This window comes from Limulus polyphemus, unplaced genomic scaffold (assembly GCF_000517525.1).
Source record: "Limulus polyphemus unplaced genomic scaffold, Limulus_polyphemus-2.1.2 Scaffold2586, whole genome shotgun sequence".
Taxonomy (NCBI): domain Eukaryota; kingdom Metazoa; phylum Arthropoda; class Merostomata; order Xiphosura; family Limulidae; genus Limulus; species Limulus polyphemus.
Window position 1 is genome coordinate 145,315 of NW_013668196.1, and position 11,318 is coordinate 156,632.

Consider the following 11,318-nt stretch of genomic DNA (forward strand, 5'->3'; position numbering starts at 1 on the left):
CACTGCGGTCACCAATAAACCCACCAAAATAACCAAACAAAGAAACAAGTCTATCTAAATATAACCCTTTGCACCCATAAATTTATCCAAAAAAAAACTCAAAAGCTTTATACTAACATTCATATACCATGTAATCAGATAAACAACTCCTCAGCTTACAAGCCATAATAAAGAAATAATTTTGACAAAAAAGCCAGTTTGGATTTGAGATTTCAGAACTAAAGTTAAGCAAACTTACTGTACATAACATTTAAATTAGAAATGCCAAATTATTTTTAAAACTACTCCAGTAAAACACCCACAGACAGATTATTTAAATTCCTAACAGTTTTAAACACGAGAATCATGTCACCTCTAGCTCTTCTACATCCAAGAAAAAGCAAGTTCCAATCTTTCACTCTTTTTTCTTGTAACTCAAATTTTTTAAATTAGGTATTATTCTATCAGTCATTTCTGAAATGTTTTCAACTTAATAATGGAACAAAACAGCATGAAGTATACTGAGACCTCACTAGTGTATTATACAAAGCTATAATAACCATAAAATAAAATTAAGCCTTCCTATACCTTGAGCTAAGGATTCTAACTATTCTTTTCACTGCTGCTAAACACCCATTTGAGTCCATATAAACGAGTTCATCCACTGTTGTCTACCCAACATAAAAATTGTATTGTAATAAAAAAAAGTTTATTGTCTATATATATATATAGGATTACCATACTCAGTGAACAGTATGCCCACTACCACAAGCCAACATGGTTAAGGGTTTGACTAATATAGCTATATATACGCTGTCGCACAGCAGCTATGTGGATTGAAAATTCACTATTGTGTATAACAAGCACATTCTTGAAATTCAGAGTCAACTTCACTCACCATTGTTACTGAAAGGTGCAGCACATATACTACATCTGTTTTGACAAATTTTCCTAGAAAATGTCAGCTCACCAGTTGGTTGGAACATGCATTTAACCTTCAATTGTTTTCAGAACTTCTGACTTATCACAGGTTCAGTTCATTCGTAGTCTTCAATCCTGACTGAAAATGTTTTTCCGATAGGTACTTCCCTCCACTCACAAGATTAGCTATTGTCGTTCATTGCTGCCCTCTATATGCAAACGTTTTTATTACAAATGCCACAAGCCTTCCGCACCTCCTATTGGAATCAAATTATTCCAACGTGTCTCTCATGCAAATCATCATGCATCACTTCTCCACCAATAGGAGAATGGTACACTCACATGATGCATGTGACTCCCTCTATACACTTCTACCAAACTATCACTACGAAGTTTGGCAGATGACAGAATTACCGGAAGTTAGTGGGAAGTGTGAGTGAAGGAAAGTATCTATCGGAAATACATTTTCAGTATAGGAAAATTATAATTCCGACATGATATTTCCCTCTTCTCACAAGATTAGCTAAAATCCCACATTGATTAGGAGGAGGTACCCATGCAAAGGAAAAACAGACATACCCCCCGAAAGCATCTGAAGGATACCTCTGTAGATGAGAGAGTCAGATCCAAAGATGGAAAATGCACCACTTCTGATCCAGGTATACTCTTCGCCCATACGTGGAATGTGTAAGAAATCCTGGTGGAAAATGAGAGGAGGACATCTGGGTGGGAGAGAATGGGGTATGAAAGTGATCTTAACTGGAGAAAGATAGAGTAACTCAATCCCACAATAAGAAAAGTGGGTAAATGAGAAAGCATTCCATGATGTAGAGTGGATAGGGCACAGCAGACCATACTCTATAAATCAACTACAACCAAAACCTTCTCGCAGAGCACCAACATCTGCACAAGAGTAGGATGAGGATCATACCATCTTCACCTCAAACACGTGAACCAGAGAACTGAGAACCACTTTGATTCCTGGGTATCACAAAGGATTAACCCTGAGATATAGATCCGGGAAATGGTGATCACAAAACCCTATTTTGAAAAGCAGACCATACCGATTTATTCAATTGAGGCATGGGCAGTTATCCCATTCTACTTTACCCATTAAGTCCATGGATGGTACGGTCTGAGATGGACCAAGTTATGAAGCAAATAACAGGAGGATATTCACCTAAAAGCGATCTTGTGAAACACCCCATCTCAAAGATGAGCATGTAAAGCTATGGAAAGAAAACCACTAGTCAACATGGCATAGTGCAGATTTAGAGTTAAAGAATACCTGGTTAGGCACCACTCGCCACTGAGTGGGATCCATGTAATGAAGGTATGAAGAATGGGCCCTGAAATAAAAGAAAGTATTAATAAAGACTTAGCCAGTGTCAGCATTGCACCAAAGTCTGAAGTACAGTAACAGGTGGAAAGCCAAAACCCGAGGAAGCCAAAACCATGATATGATGTAAATAATGGGAAATGAACGTGTTAGGGTTTGTCCACATGTAAGATTTCCTCCAAAGGCCAACAAAGATGAGAAGGGAGAAAAAAGGTGAGGTGTTGGATTTGATGAGAGGTAACACAGAATAAAGTACAGTAGGAAGAGGACAAAGAGGAATAAGCTAACAAGATCAAATGATGAACCCAATTGGTGAGGGTAAAAGGGAAGAGATCTCTGAACAAAGAAGGTTGCCCCAGGATAAAAAGATGGAACGAGAACCACGGAAGGATGCCATGTGGGCAATATAACAAAGAAGAGCACACACAAGACATAGAAGTCTACCTGAATCATGATGTGGGAAGAGATAAGAAATAGAGGGAAGAGAAATAGGCAAAAAGGGGGAGTTACCCTCACACACTGTCAAGGTTTTGGGTAGGACAAAACAATCTGGATAAAGGAAAAGATAGGTATGGTGATAAAGTGTGCATGTTATGTCGATGGCAAACAAACTAAACCATCGAGACCCACAGGCCAAATTGAGAAGGAAATGTGACTTAAGTAACAGGTGAAACAAGGAACACGAGGGTAAAGTAAGGGAACGGAGGACCACACTAATGTCCCAGTCTAGAAGAGCAGGTTGTTGAGAAGGTCAATGACTCTGGAAGGAACGGATTAACATGGTAAGGATGGGTAAGAGAAAAACCCTGCGGTAATGGGAAAGATGAAAGGTTTGGGAAAAAGATGCCCTATAACCTGAAATCGAGGAGACTGAAGACCCATGGTCTAAAAGCCATGTGAGAAACTTACAGACACCAGTAACAGCAGGAGGAGCAGCATGAAATCCCTGAGCCAACCTATATGCGAAAGACCATCCACTTTTGCTGATAAACTTCCATGGAGGAAGGATAGATAGAAAATGAAAAGCTACATGATGGGAGAAACCAGATCTTCTCATCAAGGACTGGAGAAAAGCCAGGCATGAAGAAAGAGGACATGAAGTGCAGGATGCAGAGCCAGTGACTGGGGTTGACAAAGAAGGTTGGGTAAGAATGGAAGTGATACAGGAGGGAATAATTGTAGTTGGAATAAACAAGAAAACCACGGTTGAGCCAGCCAGTAGCGAGTGATCAGAAGAATCTGGTATGGATAAGGGAAACTACCCAATGAAGCAATCAGATAAAAGGATAAACATATAAGAATTGGGGCAACCAATCTATAGTCAAAGCCTGAGGATGAGGTATCGGGGACCAAAAGAGGGATAACTGGTGATTAATGCATTGATGTGAAGAAAACCCCACAGACTGCAAAGCCACTGGAAAATGAGAGGGTGAAGGGACCACTCAATCAGGTAAATCTTGTCAAGATGGGAAAGATGATCTGCCACAAGGTTGAAAGCACGCAGAACATGACACGCAATTAAATTAATGTGTTGCATGTGGGCCCAATATAGAAGATCCAATGTACGAAAACAAAGGAATCTCGATTGAGTGCCACTTTGGTGATTGATATAAGCCACCACCTTTGAATTGTCAGAATGGATCATTACCAGACAATGTCTGGCAATGGGAAGAAAGTGATCCAAAGCCCAACGAACAGCTAGGAGCTCTAGAACATTGATACGTAAAGACCGTTTGTCAGCAGACCAATGACCTGAAGCTTCCTGGTGATCAATCTACACACCCCAGACCTGAAGGGATACATCCATAAACATATGAAAATCCAGATGAGGAGGAGGAAGCACGACACCTGCTGATGTGTGAGTCTTGTCCAACAACCAGAGGAGATCATCTACAAGGGAAGAAAGAATGGTGATGGGAGCATCCAAGTAATCCTGAGCAAAGTTCCATTGATTGTGCAGAGTCCACTGAAGCGAGTGAATGTCTGCATGGTCAAGGGGGATTAGCAGTGTCATAGAAGACCACATCCCCAAAAAAGGCAGAACCTTACATGCAGAAAGTGAGGGAGCAGACAGGGTGTAACAAACTGACAATTCCAAACAATGGAGTTGGAGAGGAGAAGGTTGGACCTAACTGAGGTGAGTGTTCAAAAAGACACCCAAATGCACAAGGTATTGGGTAGGATTCAGGAAGGACTTCTCCAATTTGATCAACCAGCCTAACCGAGCAGGTCCTAAAAAGAGCTGACTAGTATGATTGGCCAACTCCTGTTTGGAATGGACCAGAAGTAGCCAGTCATACAGGTAAATATGGAAATGCAACCTCAGGAAATGAAGATGAATAGCAAAAGCTCTCATCACCTGACAGAAAACATAAGGAGTAGAGGCTAGCCCAAAGGGTAGGGCACAAAATTGGTACACCACCCCTTGATGGATGAATCGAAGATAAGGACAAGATTGGAATATGCAGATATGCAATGAAGGTGAACAAATCGATTGAGGCAGGACAAATCAAGGACAGACCTCCAATCCCTGGTCTTTTAGGGAACAACAAACAGATGGGAGTAAAACCACGATGAATGATGTGGAACAGATCCAATAGCTTGGTGAGTGAGGTGGTCCTGTACCACCTCTGATGGATGCTGGCATGTTATGGGATCTTGAGAAGAAGGAAAAGAACCAGGCACCTGGAACAAGGGAGGTGGGGCAAGAAATGGAATTTCAAGGGACTCTGACAAAACATGAAGAATCCAAACATCGGTGATGAAAGGACGCCACCAATGAACAAAGGTTGTAAGTCGAGCTCCCGCCAAGCCCGAACCCACCAAGTACTCACTGGAACTGGTAGCAGCCTATCGTGCATCATCAAGAAAAACGATGAGCTGTGGCATCACAAGAAGGAGAAACAGGGAAGGGGTGGGAAGGGGGAAGGAACAGAAACCAGAATTAGCACCACCCTTAGCTCCGACTGAGATAAAATGATTACCAGATGAAAAAGGGTTGATTGTTGCTGGACAGATGCCCCCAAGACTCCAAGGGCTGCGAGACTGTATCAAACATTAAATATCTTAAAAACTGAGTCATATGCAAATCCTGGAGACAAGGAGCAGCTAAACAGGTTCTTGACAAAACCACATCACGACCTAAAAGGTCCCAACAGTAGATAAACCACGTTTGTAAAGCCAGAGCCAAAGACGACAAATGAACCAAACGTTGACTTAACGAGGGAGAAGATGACCCCCAGAAAATACCTCAGGAATTCTGTGAAGAGCCTCAGACAAAAGATGGATTGTAGAAATGTACTACAAAAGAGTAGTGGGGGTAAGATGGAAGCAGGAAAATTGGACATGGCTAAGACTAACGGGAGATTCAGTGCTCACCTTCGAATAATTAAAACCAAACCCAACAGTTGTTGGTTGAGATATGGACAGTTAGCCCTATGACATCCGAGGGCAGACTGATCTCAAGCTAATGGGGGATGAGGCATACTAATGTCATCATCCAACTGAGAGGCAAATTGTTCAGCATGAACCCAAATGTTAGGGGACAGGGAAAAAACAAAATAAGGTTGGGAAGTATATTCATGCAGCAATAAAGGACTCAAGTCATAAGATATGGGAGAAAGGGATAAAACATCACAAACCTGAGAAAAAATAGTGAAAGGCTGAACATAATCCTCAAGAAGGGTATGGGAAGGCACAGCAAATTTGGGATGTGGAAACAGGTGATCAAAGTCCTTTTCAGCTTGCCCAAGTTCCACAGGTTCAGGAGGAAGTGAGGCAATTTCTGGAGATAGAGGTTGACCCATACAACGTTTAATCTCCCTACAAATAAACATAGACAAATCTCCCAATTGGTCGACAAGACCTGAAGCCTGTGGTAAAGAGCCTGTCGAATGTGAGACACCTGAAGTGGTGTCATTAACTTTGGAATTCATGTTGTATTAGTCGACAAAATTGTATGAAGTAAGAAATAAATGCAACTAGAATAAGGGTAATTGAACCTGAATGCTTTAAAAAAAACTGAGTATGTAAAATTATACCACTTTGAGAACTAATTAAATCTCAAACACTAATCAAGATGAAAAAAAAAGACATCCGAGTGCAAGCACTGCCAAGTGATAGTTTGGTAGAGGCACATAGAAAGAGTCACATGCATCACATGAGTGTACTATTCTCCTACTGGTGGAGAAGTGACGTATGATGATTTGCATCAGAGACACACAAGAATCATTTGATTCCAATAAGAGGGTGTGAAAGGCTTGTGTATGCGTAACAAAAAAGTAGCAATGAACGAGAATAGTTAATCTTGTGAGCGGAGGGAAGTACTGTGTCGGAAACCTACTATAGAAGAATTCAAGCCCATAAACATAAAACCCTGACAATTATGTATCCAGATAAATATTTCCACAATTGAGAAGGAGGAAAAAGATACCAGTTACAATAAATCCAAAGGAAATCTACAATGATTCTCTTTTGAAAAGGGAATAAGTTAATATCTCTCAACCCATCTTTATATGAAAATCTATCTCCAGAATCATCCTAGTAGCCTCTTCTGAACTCACTCCAACAATTCAATGTCCTTCTTAGATAAGAGAACCAAAATTTCACACACTGCTCCACCAAATGAAGCCTAACTAGTGACTCACACAAGGAAATCATTGCCTCTTCAGACATCTAGTCAAATACCTTACATATAAAACTCAAAATTTAATTAGCTTTCCACTTTCAATAGAATACTTTCTGAATCACTAAAATATATATCTCATATCTGCATACCTATATGGATGAAGCAATTTTGCATCTGGGCAGTCTATCCACAAGTATGAAACTAATACACAAAATCTCATCCCTGTACTTTACAGCTGTAAAAAACCCATCTCAGAATACAAAGGAATCAGTATTGCCACTAAAATTAATGCAGCCCACTCCAGAACATAATAAACTTACTATCATAACAGCATTGGTGTTTTGATAGTGTTCTTCAGGTTATCTTCACTCTCTGGCACAAATGTCTGCAAATCTAAAACAAAACCTGGCTTCATCTACAAAGAGAACTTGCATACAATTTTTATTGTCTAAGCCAGTTCATCTTGAACCCAGTCTTGATGGCCTTGCTTGAGGTGTTGAGATAAGTTTTCTATGGATGCAAACCAACCTCCTTAAGTTTATTATAAACAGTTTGAACTGAAGCAAAAACAAAAGAACTAACTAACAGAATTTTAGGATTTATTTATAGTCATGTTGATTACATGTTTAAAAAAAGATGATAATTATTTCTTCATACAAATCACTAGTAAGGATTCTCTTGAAATATTGAATAGATTTTTAGTCTCCTTATCTAAGACAGAATATCAGGTGCTGCTATAGCATGCAGTCTACACAGATATTTACACTATAGTGTGTGGTCTACACAGATACTATCATCATCACCACTTTAATGATCCACTAAAACATAAGTTCTTCCTAAGTAATGTATATGTATTCACATTTTTCTTCAGCAAATAATTATAATAAGTTCCAAAAGAGTACCTTAAATTTAGATTATAATTGTGATAGTTTTCATTGTTGTAATGGTATTTTGTACTTTATTAGTTTAAAAGCATTATTTATAATAAATGGTGCAAATTGCAAATAAACAAAAGTTTAAACAGTGATGATGACAGTATCTGTGTAGAACGCACACAATAGGGTAAATATCTTTTTAGACTGTACGATATAGTAGCACGAATATCCACTTACTGGAAAGGGTTCAGAAGGCAGCTACTAGGATGAAACTGGAAATGCAAAGGTTATCTAATAAGGATAGACTTATTTTTTATTGACAAAATCAAGGTAAGAGTTGATCTTGCTGACGTTTACAAGATTACTTTTGGGATAAATATCTCTGATTTCTTTGTACTGTATTCTGAAGATAGTAAAATGAGAAGAAACAAGTTTAAGAGTTTGAAAAAACATGCTTGGCTCCAATTTTAGTTTTCTAACATGAAGACTGGCTTATGTAATGAGTTACCACTGGCAGTAGCTGAGGCCAGCACTTACCAAGAGCTTAAGAGAGTAATCAATACTTTTCTGAAAAACAAATGGTGAGTTTATGTTTTTACTTGTTCTCAAGGGTGAATGTGCATGGGTAGTCTCGAGAAACCAAAAGGCCCTTTTTGTCCATATATCCTGATGTTAAAACACTAGTACCAGCTTGAATGTATTGGATATAAATATCAAATGCCATATAGTTCTATCAGAGCCTGGTACCACGTAGAAAATGTCAGTATTTTGTCATTTGTTACTTCATTTTAGATGCTTGTTTCGTTTTCAATCAGTATATTTAAACTCTACTTAAAATTAAAAAGGTAGTATTGTTGTACTATTTCTTCATCATACAAAATCTATTTAAATAACAAGTCATTTGAAAGTGTAATTCAGTAAAAATACACGAACCTTTGCTGACTTTTTACCAACAGAAATAAATTTCTATATGCAGTCAATTTCTCCATATAAAAGAATACTCAAATGCATTATCTTTTCGGCAGTTGACTGTAAAAGATATGTTTCTTAAATGTATAAACAGTGACAGCTGAGAGAAGGTAGAAAAAGAAATGCAACAAATGGGATCAAATTTTAGACAATGAGAAAAGGGTTGTTTTTCAATTTGGAAAACTCACATGTACCTACTGACTTGGGAAGTTCGACTACCATGGTTAAAACAACAGCAAAGTATTCAATTAGATTCAATGCACAGCATGTGAATTTCATTTGCCCAGTGTTTAAGAATTAATTAGTGTAATTCATCTTTATGTGTTACTAAACAGTTCCAAGGATTATCCAAAGTGTCTTTATTGAGGCAATTGTAGATAACCTAGTTTCCTTGTTAAACTTATAGAACAAGATCATCATATACTGTACGTTAGTTGATGTATCTAACCTTTGTATTAACATAGCATAAGGACACAGGAGACCATTTGATCCTTCAAGGTCATCTCTGCATGGCCACCCTTGATAAAAGTAATAATTTAAATCCATGCTAAATTTTTCAGGGAAAAATCAAATCCCTTCTTAAAGTAGAGATAAAGCAGAGATAATAATCTCATTAGCCAGATAAAAATCTAAAAAAATTACAAATATTTTCAGAAAGATGAGAAATGGATATTTTCTTTTTATGAAACTGACCGATATTTTGCTCAAAAACCAAAATAAAGACACATATTTATATATATATATATATATATATAAAGACAGCACTCGCAGTGTCAACTTCACTACTAGGCAACACCAAGACATCATCATCAATCAAGTCTTTGTGGCCTTTCAATTAAAAACTTGAAATACAGAAATTTGGAAATAAAATTTTTAAAAATAACAGTTAATAATAAGTTCTTAATGCAAGCACAGATGAAAAACCAGTTATTTTTTCATATTTGTCCTTTTGACTTGTAATCAATATGTCTGTAAAAATACCCTAAAATTATATAAATTTAGTATTAACTTTACTTCTTGTAACAATGCACTACCATGATGCTATTCAGTAATACTACTGAGTCAGTTTTTTCTTTATTAAATGCATTTTGTACTGTTAACTTCTTATATAGATTTATGTCTTAACTAACCACCATAAAATGACCACCATAAAATTAGGTTTATGGGTTTATGGTTAAAATAATATTAATAGTGAAAGAGCTTCTCTGATCACATAATTGAAATGCATTCACATGATTAACATTAATATATTAACATCAGATCTTGACAGTCAACTTTCTGGAGTACGTATCGATCTAGGACACAATTATGTTAATTACAAAAAATCGAAGCGAACAGTAAGTAAACATGTCAACCGTCATTACTTACTTAGTTCCGATTACAATTTTCAGCCGCAAACTGTTACACTGACAGAGCCAGTGTAACTTGAGAGTTGATATATTTACCTTAGGCTACTTCTACTTCTAGGCCTGTATTCCAAGTTAGGCTACAAAAACAGACTTATTTTATTTTGTAAGCAAATTACGAGAAAAGACTTAAATTCATCGTAAATTAAAATAATCTAAAATTAAAGCAACTATTAAATAATATTATTAAGTTATTTCTAACAAATATTATTAGTTTTGTATATAAAATATAACTATAACTGTAAAAGTGTTATCAAATCTCAAACTTTCAATGTTTCCTGGGTCTCTAAAATTTCAACTTTCAAGCTAAACGATAGGACTTTAACACCAAAATAATCATTAAAATGCCAACTTACCTATTAACTTTACTTTTTAGTGATGCACTTATTAAGTTCTTTTAAGATTGCCGCTTTTTGCTAAGCCTAACAATCTACCAGACGACAAGAAATTATGGTGAAAGGGTAACCTCTAGCGGATATCAACAATATTTAAGTTTTATATATTGATTAATTTAAGTACAAAAAAGTATTTGTATAATATTTTGAAAGATAAGCACTTAAAATGTTTATATGTCCAATTAAGAATAGACATCGAAAAAAGAGTAGCAATAAAACAAGTTCATGATAGCAATCTGTTATCTAATTCTAAAAATATTCAATCTTCCAAGCTACTATAAAAATACTTTCGATATTTATGTCCAGTGTATTGGAATTGGGTATGTTCAGCCAGATTGTTTTTTGTTTTTTTTAATTTTGCGCGAAGCTATTCGAGACTATCTGGGCTAACCATCCCTAATTTAACAGTGATAGATTAGAGGGAGAACAGCTAGTCAACACCACCCACAGCAAACGCTAGGGCTACTCTTTTACCAAAGGATAGCGGGATTGACCGTCACGTTATAACGACCCCATAGCTGTAAAGGCGAGCATGTTCGGTGATGGGGATTCAAACATGCAACCTACAGATTGCTAGTAAAGCGCCCTAAACAAGGCTATTCATCCAGTCCACGTTTGACTGGCTGAGGGATTCCTCGAGTGGACAGCTTTAGAACTGACCCTCAACATGACAATTTAACACATCCCTCAGGAGCCAACGGGTTTCTTTACTCTACAGTTTGTTGAATATTAAAAGTAAGCTCAATCTGGAAGCTCCCAAAGAGGAAGGTATTGGACAATTCTTTTTGAGATAACTTCGAGACAAGT

The 11,318-nt window shown here is 37.2% G+C and overlaps 1 protein-coding gene across 1 annotated transcript in view; it reads right to left on the minus strand.

The window, feature by feature from the left end:
* LOC111087755 (synaptonemal complex protein 2-like) overlaps positions 1-10,550 on the minus strand; it is a 128,285-nt gene extending 117,735 nt beyond the window's left edge. Inside the window, exon 1 of the mRNA XM_022395526.1 lies at positions 10,473-10,550. The gene's annotated coding sequence lies outside the window, so the exon portion shown is untranslated. The remainder of the gene's footprint in view (positions 1-10,472) is intronic.
* Between the last annotated feature and the right edge of the window lie 768 nt (positions 10,551-11,318).